The sequence below is a fragment of the Plectropomus leopardus genome, chromosome 13 (genome assembly GCF_026936395.1).
Source record: "Plectropomus leopardus strain MGB_pleo_1.0 chromosome 13, ASM2693639v1, whole genome shotgun sequence".
In the NCBI taxonomy this organism is placed as follows: domain Eukaryota; kingdom Metazoa; phylum Chordata; class Actinopteri; order Perciformes; family Serranidae; genus Plectropomus; species Plectropomus leopardus.
Genome location: NC_142188.1, coordinates 35,484,895 through 35,501,343, shown reverse-complemented (window position 1 = coordinate 35,501,343; position 16,449 = coordinate 35,484,895). Strand labels below are relative to the sequence as shown.

Here is a 16,449-nt window from a genome sequence, read left to right as displayed (position 1 = left end):
TTCGGGCTGTTCATAGTGTAATCTCCTGAAAAAATGGTCTAAAAAGTCAATATTTTGAGTGTTTTAGGCCAAAGTTTAGTATGGAGAAAAATGCCATACTAACGCCCTACGAACATGCTCAGGAAAAAATGGTCAAATAGTAATCTCTCCAAATACTGAAAAAAGTCATAGAACAGCATTTTCGGGTTGTTTATAGTGTAATCTGTTGAAAAAATGGTCTAAAAAGTCAATATTTTGAGCGTTTCAGGTCAAAGTTTCGTATGGAGAAAAACGCCATACTATAGCTCAGGGAAAAATTTTCAAAAAAGTGATCTCTCCAAATACTGAAAAAAGTCAAATAACAGCATGTTCAGGCTGTTTATAGTATAGCCTGTTGAAAAAATGGTCTAAAAAGTCAATATTTTGAGGGTTTCAGGCCAAAGTTTAGTATGGAGAAAAACGCCATTCTATACCTCAGGGAAAAAAGGTCAAAAAAGTGATCTTTCGAAACGCTGAAAAAAGTCACAGAACAGCATGTTGATGCTGTTAATATTGTAGTTTGTAGAAAAAATCATCTAAAAAGTCAATATTTTGAGTGTTTTAGGCCAAAGTTTGGTTTGGAGAAAAGCGCCATACTATAGCTCACGAAAAATTGGTCAAAAAGTAATCTCTTCAAATACTGAAAAAAGTCATAGAATAGCATGTTCAGGCTGTTTATAGTGTAATCTGCTGAAAAAATGGTCTAAAAAGTCAATATTTTGAGTGTTTCTGGCCGAAGTTTAGTATGGAGAAAAACACCATACTATAGCTCAGGGAAAAAAGGTCAAAAAAGTGATCTCTCCAAATACTGAAAAAAGTCAAAGAACTGCATGTTGAGGCTGTTTATAGTATACATTCAAAAAAATACTTTGTTGAATTTACGTAATACATTTATGTCAACAATTTCCACTAAACTGAGTTGCGTTAGAGCTAATTAAATAATATTATTAAAATCAAAACAACTAACTTAAGTGAAACCAACAAGACTGTATCAACTCATTTCAACATTATCCAGTTAAGTTGGTCTTAATTGATAGGTCAGTGTCAAGCTAACTCAACAGAAACACATAAATCCTACATAATGCTGTTTCATTTGCCTTAATTTGATGTGTTGATTAATACTAACAGAAAGGTATTTCATTACACTAACTTAACTCACTTATATAAGTATAACTTGACTGCTCGAACTCTGTTACTCAACTGTATTTAGTTAGATCAACTAAATCACACATTGTACATACAACTTAACCAACTTAAGTAAGTACTACTAAAATAGATTTCGTTGTGATAATGATAGTAATTAAGTAGAACTTACTAACTCCGCTTATGTCAACAATTTCCACACAATGTAGTTAAGTAAATTCAAAACACTATACCTTAATTTCATGAAAAACCAATTTATTGCCATTCAAACACACCAGCATTAACCAAACTGGTCAAAACTGAATTATATGGACTCAGATTTTTGTTTCATCTAGCAAATACAATAAACTGTCACTTCTGGCCTCTTGACTGTAATTGTTAACAATAAGACTATAGAAAATCACAACCCTTATATTTCAACTCTATCAATGCAGAAACATCACAAATATCTCAAACCTCAAAGCTTGACCTTGTTTTACTTTTTGAAAGTAATGCAAAAACGGTTTGCAGTATGAATGTGATTAACACCTTAAAACTTTTAGAATTAAAATATTATAAAATTCCCAATTGGAACAAAGAATCTTACAGGACATGCAAAACTGAATCCTGAGCTTTTCCAAAAGTTGGAAAAATGAAAATGGTTGAACGCTTAGCTTTTTTCTCCTAATTACTGAAAACAAGTTTTTGATAATAAACCTGAATTTTTGCAAAAAAGATGAACCATCTACATGAGATGATAAACCAATGTTCTCAGCCACATGAAATACAAAATAAAATTGTCTTTTTCCCTCCCTGCCACTTCAGCATTGTAAAAAAAAATAAAAATATTTTTCAAGAAAGTGTACCATTTCTTTTTTAAAACTGATGAAATAAAATAAAATTAAATAACTCCCAAAGTGCACCACTTTCAGGTAGGAATGGAGATTTTCAAAAACAGTGCCACATCATGCTGACCATATTATGAAAGGACTCCAAAAAATTATTAATGGTGCCTGTGATTTTGTTGTTGCTGTCACTCTCTAGTCAAATGTTGTTCATTTGTTTCTCTCATCCTCCATTTCGTGCTACAACTCTGAATTATCCACCTCGCTCACTCCATTAATCTGTTAAACTGTTATTCTCCCCTTCTCAAACTAGTATAAAATGCAAACCTCTGTAATTTTTGTTCTGAGTTTGCTACTATCATTCTCTCTCTCTATTGTGAACACTTTTAAGTCTGTTAACATTCATAAATCATTTGAAACTGAGAGCATGCACTCCTTATTGCTGTAGTTGAACATGCAGATCCAAAGGCAGTTTTCCACCAGATGATGTGGGATGTAATCTCTCCAAGTTTACAGTGTTGCTCCAGAGCAAAAGGTCTTTAACACTCCACATTCCACTTCAGTGTCTTTTCTAAAGTGTTCCTTCAAATAGTTTGTTTTTCAGCACTTGGGCCTTTGTTGAGAGGTGGTTGCTATCTAGTTCCATCACCAGTTTTTACAAAACCTCAAAAGTGTATTTGAGGTTTTTTGGGTAGCTCAAGTCCAGTGAGTACATGAGGCCAAATAAAATGGCGAGTGCATTTCCAACGTCATGGAGGTCATGAAGCACTTCCACACCTTCAATGATTACACCAACATCTTCCAGGTCATCTGTGGGCTCTGCACCTTCTTTCTTTATTGAGATTCCCAAGACGGTCTGTTCCATAGCCTCGTGGTTGTCCTCAACATCCTCAGAAATCAGAAAACAAATAAAATTTCAGTTACAAACAGTAGAAAAAAAATCCTTTGCTGAGTGACATTTATCCAGCTTCCAATTTTTCATCATTTCAAAATACATTTAATGTAGTTTTAATGTAATAGTAAATTTAAATACTCATGTAAAATAGCACCTAAAAAAAAACTGTACTGAAGTACAGTTATTCAGTAAAAAAGATGTGCACACCCTGCCCACCTGTACAAGTTGGCCATTTTCCTTTTACCACATGTGGCTGCAGGCCTGTGATGCTGCTTTCACTGCACATTTTATCATTTTAAACAGTGGGTGTACTTCAAAACGCCAATCTCTCTGCTTCATCCTCTGCCATCATTTACTGCACGTTGTGACAACAGTGAGACCTCTGTCATGCAGTGCATCCAGTGCAGCAGCGCAGGCTCACGATAACTCAGCAAGCAGCATGCAGTTGTACCCACTCACCATGGAACAATAATCTTCACCATCAAATTTCTGTTTTTTTTTTTTAAACTTCAACAATAAATTTGAATTTAGAATATTTATCACCAGTGCTAGTGTTAATATGTCAGGGAATCTTCTATATTTTTGCTATTGTCAACATATCTCACATTTGGATCCATAACAATAACAAACTGCCCTAAAAACTGTGTGTACCCTAGGCCATACGTATCATTCTTCTTTTCTATAGACCTCCTGTTGTCCAAAAACAACTGCAATCCCATTTTCAGTTTAGAAGTAGAAAGTAGAGGCCTAAATACTTACAATGTACTCTCTTATGAGGTTCTTAGACTGCTCAGACTAAGGATTATCAACCTACACACTACAGCAGTGCAGTCAAGTAAACTGAACAGAAACTACAAAATAATCCTTATTAACAGAGGTATCTGCTCTGTATGCACATTGTGTCATTTATCACATTCGCTAACCAAAGTGTCACTGTTGAATTTCTTCAACGAGTCATATGTCTGTCCGCGAGATGCTTTGCTTTATTACAAGTGTTGTCTGTACACCAAGAGTAAATAACAGAACTGAACAAACAAAATATCCTTGATGAGCAAAAATTTGTAAGCAAAACACACCGTAGCCAAGTCTGCCATGATATTCCTTATTTTTTGTCCTGCAGCTCCTCCCTTCCTTCGCAAAACTGATATCAGCCGGGGGGAGTGGTGATCCAGCTGCTGCATGAACTTTGATTTCAGTGGGACAGTGGTGATACAAGTGAACTCTGCTTCCACCTACAAACATTTAACAGTGACAAATGACAAAAAAAAAACAAACAAACAAAAAAAAACAATGACAGTTGTTACATTAAATGTTTTATGGCTTATTTATTGCTTATATACAGTATAGCAACGCAATACAGGTTTACTGAAAACAAGGATTGAATAATTGAATCAATGACTTATATTAGGGTGGCACATAAACAGGTAGTGTGGGTCATTGCAAATCAATGCAATACATCTCTCCACAATGAAAAGACCTTTCAGAAATAAATCATTTTCACATTTATGATTCTCTAGCCCAGTTCCAATGACCACCACATGCTTTTAGTGAAAGTAATCAACCAAATTTACAACGTTTTTCTAGAAATATTCAAAATTAGTTTTTGGATGAAGATTAGAGCAGTAAATATTATTATGTGATTATTAAATTCACTGCCAATTAATCTGATAATTGATTAAATTGATTAAATATGGTTTCTTTACTCCTTTGACAGTAAACTCCATCTCTGTATTGTGAGTAAAATGAGACATCTGAGGACATGATTTTATGATCTTATCTTTGAAACTCTTTAGTTGCAGCCCTGGTTAACATTTAACCTTTTCATTTTCATCCCTTAAAAATGTTAACACCAAACTTTGTTTAACACAGTATCTGACTGACCTCACGCTCAGAGAAGAGAGCTGGCCATCTTCTTTTGAACCCAGCAATGAAGGCTTGTCTGCAATCACCTCATGCCGCCTGTAAGCAAATGTCTTTTCCATTTTCTCCTTGATCACCTAGTGGTTGTTCCTCTTTGTCACTTCAGACAATAGTGACAGTCTCTCCTCCTCAAGGGTCTCTTGGGATTGTCCTGTTGGATAATCAGGACAGTAGTTCACCTCTGCTCTTCTGGCTTTCTTCACTTGATTTGCGGATGTGCGTTGATCATCTTGTTTACGCTTGAGGGAATTTACATTCAGCTCTGCACATCCAATGTTGCGCATCTTTGTGCGGTAGTTTGCCATTTTATACTTCAAACTTATCTTCCACCCATAGAAGCCAGTGACAGACCCTTGCTCCCTTAAACATGGGTGTTTCTTCACCAGTGCCTCAGCTACTGCATCAAATTCAGCATTGGAGGGATAAGCTTTGTATCTGATGATCTGTGATGCCAAACATTCAAGAATGTCAGACTTCATTCTTGGACTAGGACTGAAGAGAGTACCATTACTTTTAAAGTCACCATTTGCACGCTGGAGCTGGAGTTCTACATCATAAACAAATTCAGGCACAGGAAAGACGTCTGGCCAAGGCTTACATCGGAGGGATGACGACGATTAAACAGAAGATGAGAGGATGTCAGTGTCCACAGATGAAATGGAAGTGACCTCATCCCGGCTGGTTTCCACTGAAGAGAGGCAAGGGCTAATTGTAGATGAAGCACTTGGGAGGTAAATCACTTTGAGTGTAGCTTTGTTTTGAATGTCTGAGGTGGATGTCAGGTTTATGAACTCATCAAAATCAATGTCCTTGTATTGTAACTTTCGAGGAGTCATTTTCTCCTAGGATGAGGCAAAGCACAGCTGAAGTAGCCATATTGGTCAACAGATTATTCTAAGGAAAAATAGAAAAAAAATATTAAAAAACAGTCATGAGTAATGTAATGCAGACAATATCTATTCATCATCAGAATAACTATAATTGAGATTAAACGCATGGGTATACTGTTAAGAAAAGTATCCCTCAAACTGTGGCACAAAAGTCAAACACTTCCTTTCAAATTGCCTTATTGTTTACTATGAATCTTGATGCTATATTAATTTCTGAAGCAGTGATCAGTAAGTCAAGATTATTTTCCCCTCTTGTATTCGGTAAAATGAAATGACTTTGTGACTTTAGCCTGTTGGGTTTGATGGAAACTGAGATGACAGTTTCAGTTCCCCAACAGAAAAGTCTGACAGCCAGATCAAGCAGTGAAATATTTTAGTATAGTGTATACTTAATCTGAGTTTTTTTAAGGCGTCTAAAATCCATGTTGCTGCTAACCCTGTCCACAGCAGTACATTACTGAGGTTTCCCACACCGTGACATCTACTGTAGGTAATACACTGACTACTGAGGATAAGCTCATACAACCACACGTTACTTTTTTCTTGCAAGTGTTCCTTTCAGGAAAATATTGCAGTAGGGCCGGACATTTAATCAAATTTCAATTTTGGCTTCCCACAATCATGAAAATGAGCTTATCGAACAACAACAACAATTACGGCATGGTCCTGCCTTCCTTTAAGGCCCCTTCCTTTGCCGCTACCTTAAAATAGCTTACTTGTTAATGGCTTTAATACTGTGTGTTAAGTAGCTTTCGTGGCAATGAGTTCACCACGGCAAAGTTTTTGTTGCTTATTTTTATTAGTTGTTCCTACACATTGCTAATATTGTATGTTTTTTTTTGTGGTTTGTTTTTCAGTTCAATAATATTTGAACTTTAAAGTCATCATGTTAAAAGAAACAGCTGTGTTAATAGTTCAATAAAAATAAATGTTGAATCAGAACTGTCTTTAATGATCAGCATTTCAATTCCAATCAAAATAATCGTGATTTTGATTTTTGCCATCATTGGGCAGCACTATATTGCAGTGTTAGACTAAAAATGGGGAGTCGACCTAGTGTTTACATTATCCAAAATGCTAATGAGCTTGATTCTGTTGACTGTGGAATCAGTTTTGGTTCACCAGTAGCAGCTAATGTTGCTTCCTACAGTGATGAGGAATTTATTTATTTTACCCCACCTCACTTCTTACTAACTCAACAATAATTGCATTATTTCATTGTCAAACTAGTGATGATGCTGGCTCAAGTGACATCACCTCCTCATAGGGCCACAAAAATCCTTGTTCTACTTTCGTCACATATGAAGTGATACTCAAGTTTGTCTATGAAATCATTTGTCTTTGATAAGTTATCTTGAGTATTATTTTACTGTGTATTCCCATGAAGACAGTCAATGTAAAATAACAATCAAGAATAATTACCAGACACGTGTATGTATCTTTTAAGGGTGACCATTCTGCAGGTTCCACACTTGTAGTCAACCAGGGGATAGTCATCCATCAGTTCAGTTAACTCAGCCACAACAATCTCTCTTGCTGAGGATGACTGGATCTCAAATGCTCTGTAGTGCTCCCTGTACCATGAAACTAATTTTCTGCATATGAAGATCAATGTGCTTTCCAAGATACACATTTGAAGTATCTCCGCAAATTCAGGCAGTCCACCTACTGATCCATACACAATAGTCATCCCATTTCTGTATTCTATGCCATTTGTAGAGACACACTGAGCTAGTGTAACTGTTGTGAGATAAGGGTATTTTTGACTTAGATGAAGTGCTATATCCTCTTTCATGACATCTATTGGCATTGTTGAGACATTTGTTACATCTAAGTCTGATCTCTGATAACTCTTTGTATGCATGTGATAGCCAATCATCAGCTGGTGCCTATTTGCCAAAGACAGTGTAATGTTCTTGAAACACTTTGTGTGCCTGACAAACTGTTTGAAAAAACTGTGCTTAGCCTCAAAACGCATTGTCCAAAACATCACAATAGGGCCGAACAGCTTGATCATTTCTGGGTAATGTTCAAGAAAGTGATGTTTTGGCAGGAGTCCCTGATCTGGAAATACTTCTTTGTATCTCTGTCTGTGCTCTGAGATGTTATACTCCAAATATGCCACAGACTCCTCACAGTGGACAGGTGCAACAACCAGTTCTACAATATCTTTCAAGTCTAGAATCACTTTCCAGGATGGCTCATCTTCAGGGATCAAATGGCCAATGATAAATGGTAGTAACCTTAACAAATTTTTAACACCAATTTTCGTGTGCGTTGCCACCAATCGTTTTGCGACATGCAAAATTATGTGGCACCAAGTGAGGGCGATTTCTTTTGTCACCCCACTTGTATTGAAAGTTTTTAATGCACTTATTAAGGTCGACAAGTGTAAACAGCTTCTTTGAAATAAGAAGTCCCAAGCAGTGTGCAAGCTCAACAGGGACTATGCCCTCAAAAAGATCATGGAAAACATCAGGGGGATACCCTGATGTGACACTGAAGTGGGAAAGTCTCTCTGTGAAAATACATGCTTTCTTCACACCAAAACAATTACCTCCTTTTTCCTGTGCAGTATGTACATGTAGTTGATGAAGCTCTTTGTTTCTAAGAGTAAATACACCTGATTTTACCTCTATGACCTGAGTTTCTGTCCGCTGAGCCGTGCAAAATTTACAAAAATACTGGCCCGAAAAACTTTCAACAAAGCCGGCTATTCCGTGGGCTGCAAGGTTGTCTGCCACAACACACTGAAGCGTTCCCTTCACAATTGTACCCAGCTGTGAGACAAAAACACCATGCTGTCACAGGGTATCAAGATCTTGCAGTAGTGGCTCAAAAATTTTGTGATGGTCATAAGTCTTTACGTCATCACTTTTACATAGAAGAGCCAGGTATATTGAGGTCAAAGAGGAATGGCTGCCAGGAGGTACATTTCCCAAAATCCAGTAGACAGCACAGAGTTTGTGTGATTTACGCGAAGTTCCAAGGGGGTTACAAACTTCAAAATCATCTACATATAGACAGACAGAGATCGTTAGTTCCTCTCCTGATAGAAAATCATTATTCTTGAAGTGCTGGCCATCCTCAAAAAATCTGTAATGCTGTTGGTCACTCACTATCTGTTGCTGCCTTCTCTTTTCAATAACCTTACTCAGCACATCAGTTTGATTAAGTAGCTGCTGTAAAAACTTTATCAAAGGAACATGTTGAAAACTCCTTTTAGCTTTTACATCAAGTAAAAACTCAACTGGTTCAACAGTGTTAAAATGATCTTTGTAATACTGCTTCCGCTTAAAAGCAGTGGCTAATGGCCCTTCCTGTCCTAAAGCTTTTGACAGCGGGTTAGATGAAGAAAGTGTGTGGCCTAGCTCTTTGATAAGTAATTCGTCAACTTGCAAGTTATGGTTATTGAAGAAGTCAGCAAGAATGTTGTTAGATACAGGCACCAGGGCAGAATTAACCAAATACTGCAACTCATTTAACAGCTCATCAACAGCAGAGGCTGGTACATGTAAACAATTTTCCAATTTTAATAAGACAAATGCCAATTTATGTTCTATAACTTTTGGCAAGTCCTCAGGTTTGGAGATCAGAGCACCATCTTCAAGTTCAGCATCATCATGTAACTCATTGGTCTCTGTCAAACATACATCTTCAAAAGTACCATCTAATGAATTTTCGGTGTCATTTCTCACAATTCCAGTTTTCAAATCATTCAGTGTATATGAATTATGCTTTCCGTTCTTGTGAGTTTGATATGTTCCGTAAATATTTGTTTGAAAGGAACAGTTATCAAAAACACAACATATGGTTTCATGTCTTTTTAAATGGCTGTTAACATGGATGAAAAATTCTTTCAATGACGAAATTCCACAACATGAACAATGGTGGCAGCTGAATGTTGTGCACTTTACTGAAATTTGTGATGTCTGTTTAAAATGTGATCTACACAGATGACTTCGAAGTGCATTCCAAGTTTTAAATGTGCACGGGCAATTTAAATATGTGCATGGATAAAGATGTCTGTGGCCAAAGTGGCCATGTTTTAACCTGTAGTGCTTCAATAGCTGATATCTTGTATTTTCTTCTGCACCACACTCTTTACATTTCCACATTCATGTTACTGCAAATGAAACACAAATTACAACCAAACAAAATAATACTATCCTGTATTCAGTATTAGTTCTATATATTTGTGGCTACTTTAAAGGGTTAGTTGGCTGTATTCACTGTGTTGTTGGACAGTATGAGGTACTTAATATAGTAAGTGTATTAAGCATATTAAGCAACCTACAGTTGTTGGCAATTGACATGCCTCCAATTTTGAGATGCAGAGACGAGTACTGGCACAACTGCTAAGCAATGCACTGATGTGGCCAGAGTCAGCAGCAAAACATTTAGCCATATGAACAAATTAATTAAAAACCGATGAAAAAAAAATACCAATATTAGTGTGCACTGTACTTACAGTATTTTCACCATTATACCCTATCATCAGACAGATCTTTGAAGAGCATGATATAGAGCTTCAGTTTTGTCAGGAAGAGTTTGACAGCCAGATAAAGTATCACAAATTTTTAAATATAGCATACACTTGATCTAATGATTGTTGGCCTTTCTTAAAATAAATTTTACTGCTGACCGTGTCCACAGAAGTACATTGCTTAGCCTCTGTGCCAATTCTCCTGCTGCTTCTACAACTGGATGGGATGTCAACACCATCTACTGTAGGTAATACATCAACTATACAGAAGTTTCTCACATAACTCCACTTCAGTATATTTAAACTATCCCTTTAAAGCATCCACCATTAGTGTTTATCTTTGAGATAACACAACTTCTCTGTCATTAAATGGTAAGATAGTCACTGTACTTACCACTACTGAAGAGCCACAATTCAGACTGCCCAGCATTCAAGTGCCTTAGAGTAGAGATGTCTTCATTCACCAGACTTGCTGTTAGAAAATAGTCAACAAGAAAATATGTATAACAGGCACACATTTAGTTTTACAGTTGTGGTAGCATTAAATCAGGAAAATTATAGATCATTCAATACATGCCAAACTCTGGGTGTGGCAGAGGCCTGGCTAATGTCACTATTTATTTATTTACAGACCAGTAAGACAGCAAATTAGTTCATATGCTCATTTATACTTTGTAAATGTGGTCACATCCTTTAGGTGTACTTTATACTTTAAGTGAGCATTTTGATGCATCTTTATGGGCAGGCAAACTATTCAAATTAACCTATTGAATATTGAAATGTATTACTGATACACAAGAGCTGTTAATGTTCAAAAACAAATACATACAGAACAGAATTATTGTTTTTCTCAACTATTTCAGGAATATAGTACATCAGTGATATTGCACAAACTCCTGCAAGCCTGATTTACAGATAATGAAAATGGGTAGATCTATTCTATGAACAATGCAATACTATCTTTAGACCAACCTCGGTATTTCTCAGTAACTTAAAACAGCAATCAGCATTTCAGCACTGCAGTAACATTACCCCAGATATTAACATTATGCGCTGAAGATAACTTTAAATTGACAGATACTCCATGTCTGGTCTGTGATTTAGATGACATGGGCACTCACTTGGAAAAATAAAAGCATTAATTAAACAGTGTCTGATTTTATACCTCTGTTACTGTTCATTCCTCTCACAAAATGCAGCAATATCTGACGAATTTCTCCAACCACTTTCCTCAAAGGACTACACACTACGCACAGGAAACGGTAGAGTCAATTTTCAAAATTAAAGACACCTTGCAGACTGTGCAGAAAAAAGTCTGAAATATTAACAATACTTGCACTTTAAATAGACAAACAATTAAACAGTTCACCTACACAGCCACAGCAGAAGCTCTGAAATCAAGGAAAAACGACCAAATAGGGCAAATCAATAATATCAGGCAGACTTGATGCTGCACAACTGAAGCACTCCTGGTGAGATTTGAAGCCATGTGCAAGACAAAGCGAAACACCGTAGGCGACGCCACAAAACAGAGACGGACCGGTGGACTCTTGTTAGCGGTTAACTTGCAGCTAAAATACCAGCAAATGATCTCCAAAGTTAAGCACCGCTTTTCAACACAAACTTTCTGTCCACAAGTTTTTTTTTAAGGCCGTCTTACCTCACTTCCAAGAGCTCTGCTGCCAGGAGAGTCCCTAATTAAGTCCGACATGCCACTACCACCTCACCCATCCCCCTCCCAAGCACGACTAATTGCCATTCAGATAGAAATATCTAATGGATTATTACAGTAAAATGCCACAAAACTAAACCAAACCAACACTGCATTCAAAGGAGGTTGCTAAACTCTACTTCAAAACTTAAAGAGTTATTTAAAGGTATTTCTGTTATCTGACATTACCTTAATTGGCTAGCTTGTTAGCCAGCTAACATGTGAAATGATGTTTTTCAAAATGTACACAGTAACACTGTCAATATTACTTTCTAACCACATGCCAAGGTTCAGTCATCACAGACTGCATAAAAAAATTAGACTTACTCAGACAAGGAGAGGGATGTCGTCGGATGACTCCTGGCGTCCCTGACATTCACCTGCCGATCTCCTACATGTGCTCCACCCAATATGGATGGTTGTGAAATCAGCCTCTGAGCGTGCGCAATTTCTGGCCTACAGAAACTCATCTAGGACATTATTAATGCATACAGCGTTGATTGTGCGATTCACTCATCATAGTTATGTTGCATTTATTCATCTGTCTTGCCTGACGTCTTTATTTTAAGTTAAACCAGCTAAAGTGGATTATGTTTTAAAAGCTAACACATAAATGTTAATTAAATTTAGTATAGGTGCATTTATTTGCTTCAACAACTCACAGAGTTCACTTTTTTGAGTGTAGCCTGTCAAAAAAACGGTCTGAAAAGTCAATATTTTGAGCATTTCAGGCCAAAGTTTAGTATGGAGAAAAACGCCATACTATGGCTCAGGGAAAAATGTTCAAAAAAGTGATCTCTCCAAATACTGAAAAAAGTCAAAGAACTGCATGTTGAGGCTGTTTATAGTATAGCCTGTTGAAAAAATGGTCTAAAAATTCAATATTTTGAGCGTTTCAGGTCAAAGTTTAGTACAGAGAAAAACGCCATACTATAGCTTAGGGAAAAATTCTCAAAAAAGTGATCTTTCGAAACGCTGAAAAAAGTCATAGAACAGCATATTTGGGGTGTTTATAGTGTAATCTGTTGAAAAAATCATCTAAAAAGTCAATATTTTGAGTGTTTTAGGCCAAAGTTTAGCATGGAGAAAAACGCCATACTATAGCTCAGGAAAAAATGGTCAAAAATTAATCTCTCCAGATACTGAAAAAAGTCATAGAACAACATATTCGGGGTGTTTATAGTGTAATCTGTTGAAAAAATCATCTAAAAAGTCAATATTTTGAGCATTTTAAGCCAAAGTTTCGTATAGAGAAAAACGCCATACTATAGCTCAGGGAAAAAAGGTCAAAAAAGTCATCTTTTGAAACGCTGAAAAAAAGTCATAGAACAGCATGTTGAGGCTGTTTATAGTATAGCCTGTTGAAAAAATGCTCTAAAAAGTCAATATTTTGAGCATTTCAGGCCAAAGTTTAGTATGGAGAAAAACGCCATACTATGGCTCAGGGAAAAAAGGTCAAAAAAGTGATCTTTCGAAACGCTGAAAAAAGTCACAGAACAGCATGTTGATGCTGTTAATACTGTAGTCTGTTGAAAAAATCATCTAAAAAGTCAATATTTTGAGTGTTTTAGGCCAAAGTTTAGTATGGAGAAAAACGCCATACTATAGCTCAGGAAAAAATGGTCAAAAAGTAATCTCTCTAAATACTGAAAAAAGAATAGCATGTTCGTACGGTGGCTGACAAGTGCAAACGCGCTGCATATACAGACAGGCGGTGCAAATACAGAAACGCGCTGCATATAAGAAAACAGATGCAAAAGGAAAATGCTGCAAATACAGAAACGTAATGCAATTAGAGAAACGCGCTGCATATCGGAAAACAGATGCAAAACGAAAACGCTACAAATACAGATACGCGCTGCAAATAAGAAAAATGCAAAAAGAAAACGCCGCATATTCAGTCATACAACGGAAGTGCTCCAGGCCTCAAGGGGCAGTGCTGAGCTTCCACCCGAGAGACAGAGATTTACATGATGTTAGCATGCTAGAGACTTTGAGTTCTACAAGAGTAGTGTATCTGTAGTGGTAATGTTAGCTAACATTACTGTAACTAACGTTACTTTCTGGGAGACCCCAGGGATTTGATTGCATTTAAGGTTAGTTACTCGAATGCAGGTACATAACGGTGAGAGCATAGGGAGATGACGGTAATTAGATAATAATTCTGATTAAATATTTAGGAAAACTGACTATCCACTGTCTCTGGCATAATCTCGCCGACCTTGCAAACGGTCCTCTTTTTTCCCCACAGATGTACTGTCCATTCTGTGGATGTACTTTGACAGCTTTTGTTCTGCATGCGGGAAAAATATAAAATTTCTAAAAGATGTGGGAAACCCACCAGAGGAGATGCCCACCACCAGTGCACAGTGCAATGCACAGCCAATCGCTTCTGCAGGTACATAGATTTGTAGTTGTAGCACAGAAAAATTAGCAGTTAGAAGACTTGGTTTAAGAGTTCAAATTGTGTTCTTGTACTCAAATGGATCTCAGTACCATCTTGCCTGCCTAATTCAGTTACTAGCATATTAAATATGTTTCAAAATGACCTGCAAAGATCAATGATGAGACCTTTAGTAAGGTTATAGGGGATCTATTATGCTAATTTTTCAGTTTTATCCTCAAACTCCATGAGAGCTTTGCATGAATTTTAGTTAAAAAAAAACATTTTTTTGTCTTGTACTGGATCTTTATGCAGCCCCTCAGTTCAACCTCTGTCTGAAACTGTTTTAGCCACTATAGCTATTTAGATTCATAGCTATTTAGATGCATGATAAGTCCCCTTTAAATAGAGTAAATAAAAGAGTAATGAATAAATAAAAGAGTAATTAATGTCTCGTTCCTGTATTTTTTATTTTCTTTGTAGCAGCAAGCTCAGGGGTAGAGTCATTTTTCAAGTTTAGGGAAATGAAAGAGAAGGAAAGAAAGACATTCTTTTCAAAGACACGGTTGAAGTCTAAGAAGGAACAGAAAAAAGTGAAGGTATGCTCACACACCAGTGACCAATGTAGACTCATATAAAGTCAAATGACATGTTGTATTGATTTGTAACATTTTATTTATTTCAATTTTCTTCTCTTTGTTTAGATTTCTGTTGGAGTAATGAAAATGAAAGGTGACTCCCTGAAACCTGTGAGAGGGAAGTCACTTCCCCTTGAAATTCAGCCTCAGTGGTCATCTGAACAACTGTTGGCTGCCGCTATAAAGAAGCTGAAAGATTTTAATCAGCACATGGAAGATGTCCCTCATGTTTTGCTGTACCCTGATGCTAGGGAAGTGACAAACATCCCAGGAACAGACACCCCTTTCACAGTGCAGAAATACAAGGAGGCAGTTGGAAAGGCCTACCAGAGAATTACATTGTACACTTGCACTGCTGAGGACTATGCAAACAGTTATAAGTGTGTCTGACATATTTTCTACCTTATTTTAAGCTCCACTTGTATTATATTATAGATTTAAATATCACAGTTTTTTCATCTACATCTGATGTTCTGTTCAAGATCAATTCCACACATGATTCAATACAATTCCTGCTTTGACTTGAGTGTAATCACATGGTCTGGTATGACTGGTGGCAGAAGTGATACAATTGAAATATCAGAAAAAAAAAACATCCAAACAGTTCATTCCTTTCAAACTAAACAGGAATTCCCACGTTAGGCTTGTATTTCCAATGCAGCTGTGATTCTCACCACTTTGTTGGTTTGTTGTGCTAAAGTTCTAAAATGAGAGGGGAAATAATAGTGAACACTGTAATGTACAGTTACTGTCACAAGCTGTGACAAAACAGTGTTCTTAATATCCCCGGGCCACACCAACACAGACACAAAAGGAAGGTTCAAATTTTATAATTTATTTAAAAAGACAAGGTTTAAAACAAGGGGTTTTAGTTACTAAAAGTCAGCCGAGCAGAGGTTATTAAATAACTAAGTTAACAAAATATTAAAAGAGGTTAAAAAGTACTATAGTCCTTGAACGAGTTTTTTTATACTCAGTCCGTTAGCAACGAGTGTTCGGTGGCAGGGGGCGTGGTCCGGCGTCGGCGTGTAGGCCGTCAGCTGTTCTTGTCTCTGCGCTGCTTCCGTCTCTCTGCTCGTCGTCGATCCGTATCGCTGCAACAATCAAGTCACAATTACTGATGGGCACCACAACACTTAGCAGCCCACTCACACACGCTACACAGATCAGGCGGGTTTTCGTTCCTTTACTTATCGAGATATCTGGCTCATCACAGTGTCACAGCAGCAGCAGCGTCTCGTCACAGCAACAGCAGCGTCTCGCCACAGCAACAGCAGCGCCTCGTCACAGCAGCAGCAGCGTCTCGTCACAGCATGGCACAGCACAGCCCAGCAGCAGCACGCCGTCTCGTCCACCTCGCCCGACTCACAGGTTGGCACGCCCAGAGAGAGAGACCCGACCCAATGATCCCCAGCTGTTTTATACCCGCTGTCTTAATTGACTACCAATCACAGGGAAACAAAGGAGGTGACAAGGGGCAAACTATCCAAGTCAATGTCCACAAGGTTTAGTCCATGCAATGAGCAAAACTGCTCCACCTC

At 37.3% G+C, this 16,449-nt stretch overlaps 1 pseudogene across 1 annotated transcript; it reads right to left on the bottom strand.

Annotated features, from left to right (window-relative positions):
• Positions 1-1,516: 1,516 nt before the first annotated feature.
• On the bottom strand, positions 1,517-12,337 carry LOC148187767 (uncharacterized; annotated as a pseudogene). The gene is made up of 5 exons (XR_015778417.1): positions 12,215-12,337; positions 10,571-10,648; positions 4,762-5,694; positions 3,957-4,112; positions 1,517-2,874 (listed from the first exon to the last, which is right to left on the bottom strand). The product of XR_015778417.1 is annotated as an uncharacterized LOC148187767 (transcript).
• Positions 12,338-16,449: the final 4,112 nt, after the last annotated feature.